Below are 2,702 nucleotides of genomic sequence, written 5' to 3'. Positions count from 1 at the left end.
GCATTCATAATCATTAGTTAGTTAATCTAGACTTCTCACACTCAATTTTAGACTAGATAACATAGTGGATAGTAGTAACTCTAGGTTCACCCGATCTCCAGGGATACGACCTTGATACTCACTAGTGCTAGGCCGCATCGATAGGTTCACTACCTTAGGTGTAGGTTGCATAAGTAGCCTATCAAGTTTTTAGCGCCGTTGCCAAGGACCCGTAACGTTGAACTAGAGTGAATTATTTTTATGTTACTTTAGTCATTAATTGTTTATTTATTTATGCCTTATTCTTTATTTTTTTTATTGGTGGTTGTTTGGATTGTCTGTTTCAGGTAGTTTATGACCAGGAGCTTTAACCTTGATCTCATAGAACCCTTATCTGTCCCGGAGCGTTCTCTCAGATTATTGAGAAGATGTTTGCAGGCAGTTGAAGAGGAGGTCAGAGTTGCAGTTCAGGTTCATAGAGCTAACGTGATGGAGAACCACAACCCCCAGGCCGATGACGATTAGATGATGATGTACGAGTTTGCTCGACCATCTTTGGATGGGATGAAAAATAGTATAGTCAGACTTGCTGTAGTGGCCAACAATTTTGAGATAAAGGCCAATGTTATCCAGATGATCCAGCAGAGCGTGCAGTTTGGAGGATTGCCCAGCGAGGATCCCAATGCACATATATCCAACTTTTTGGAGATTTGTGACACATTCAAGATAAATGGAACAATCGATGACGCCATTCGGCTGAGATTGTTTCCATTTTCCTTGAGGGACAGAGCAAAGAGATGGTTGTAATCTCTTCCACAGCAAACGATTACTACTTGGAAGGCGTTGGCCGAAAAATTTCTATAAAAGTATTTTCCTCCCGCTAAAACTGCTAAACTTAGAAATGACATATCTTCTTTTTTGCAGTTTGATGATGAAAGCATGTACGATGCATGGGAGAGGTTTAAGCACCTATTGAGATGCTGCCCACATCACGGATTGCCAGTGTGGATGAAGGTTCAGACCTTCTACAGTGGGTTGAACCTTGCGACAAGGCAGATGGTGGATGCTGCAGCAAGTGGGGCGCTAAACAGTAAGACGCCCGACCAGGCTCAAAACTTGATAGAGGAAATGGCCATGAACAATTATTAGTGGCAATCCTCTAAGAGCCGACCAAGAAGACAAGGAGTGGTCAACTAAGTGGATTCTATAGCAGCCTTGGTAGCTTAGGTGGAGCTTCTAAGCAAGAAGATGGACCAACTCCAGATGCCGATTCATGCAGCGAACGTTAGCTGCGAGTTTTGTGGTGGCCCGCACTACAGTGCGAACTGTATGTAACACCCGGAATTTTTTTTATATATTTAATAATGAGTTTTTATTTAAGTTAATTTTAGCTTCATTATTATTGGGTTTAATTTGAAATGATTTAATGAAAAATTTAATATTAATCAAATAAATGAGTTATTTTCTATACCCAATTAGTTTGAAATTTTAAGAAATTATTCAAGTAAATTATTTGAGAAATGATTATATTTTGGTTATTCAAAATTTTCCCAAATGCATATTTATATAAGTAAAATTATATATTGAAAAATTTTGGAAGAAATTATAAAGGATGTTTTTATAAAAGAATTTTGGGAAAATTGGTATTATAATTGATTAGTAGTATTAAATTTTAAGTTGGAATTTGATTATTTAATTTAATTATGTTTTAGGACTAAATTGGAAATTTATTTTGGAATAAGGATTGAAAGTATAATGTTATTTTTATGGGGTTTTAATGGAAATTTGTGAGCTTGGTATTTTTGTAAATAAATATGTCGGTCGGGGTATTTTTGTAATTGTGTATTTTCAATAATTCGGATTTGGCCCAAATTAAATAGTTAGGGGCTTAATTGAAAGGCTAAAAAGAAGTTTGGGGGTCAAATTGGAATTCGCAGGATGAAATTGTAAGTAATTAAGAAAGTTGAGGGACCAAATTGTAATAAGGAAAAGTTCGGTGAGCCAAATGTCGATATTGAAGGGAAAGAAATCGGGAAGAAGAGAGGAAGAGAGAGAAAAAGCGCAAGGAGGAGGTCTTTGCGTCGTCAGCAGGTGGCGGCCCGGACGGGGCGTCGCGATGAGCCGTGAAGCCTTGGCGTCGTGGCGCCGCATGACAGCGGCAATGCGTGATGCGGCGTCGTTCGGCCGTTCCGGTGGCCTTCCGGCCGATCTCGGTATGATCAACTCCCCTTGGAGAGCTTCCTTTTGCGGCGTCGGTTATAGTGGCCGAGGAGAGAGTTCCGTGAAGTGGAGGCAGTGCGTTTTAGGCTTTTCCGGTGAGCTCCGGCCGGAGGATGGATGATCGGAGGACGTATCTCGACTCTCCTCGGCTCAAGCTTCGCAATGGCACTTGGTTTCCGTGGCGATCGGGCTTCGTTGGCAAATCGACGGTCGAGATCGTCCGCAAATCTCTCCCGGATGATCGGGTGTCGGATCGGAAAATCGGGCGGGAATCATCGTCGACGTCGTTGTGAGTTCGATGGTGTGTTCGGATCGTCGATCGGACTCCGGCCGGTAGTCGACCGGCGTAGAGCATCTCGGTAATTTTTCTTTGGCCCGTTAATTTTAGAAATTCTTGGTTTAATTGTGTCTATTGGATTATATTGTGTATTTGATGATATTGTGAGTCAAAATAATTGTCATCGATTTTGCCTCGTATTTTGAGGTCGGAAATAGTGAAGTTT

At 41.0% G+C, this 2,702-nt stretch overlaps 1 non-coding gene across 1 annotated transcript; it reads right to left on the bottom strand.

The window, feature by feature from the left end:
* Window positions 1-870: 870 nt before the first annotated feature.
* LOC112534249 lies at window positions 871-977 on the bottom strand. Its single transcript, XR_003078550.2, has one exon. It is a non-coding gene; the product is annotated as a small nucleolar RNA R71 (small nucleolar RNA).
* Window positions 978-2,702: the final 1,725 nt, after the last annotated feature.

Source organism: Ricinus communis, chromosome 1 (assembly GCF_019578655.1).
Source record: "Ricinus communis isolate WT05 ecotype wild-type chromosome 1, ASM1957865v1, whole genome shotgun sequence".
NCBI lineage: Eukaryota > Viridiplantae > Streptophyta > Magnoliopsida > Malpighiales > Euphorbiaceae > Ricinus > Ricinus communis.
Note: the sequence above shows the minus strand (reverse complement) of the source record. Positions and strands in the feature narration are given on the sequence as shown.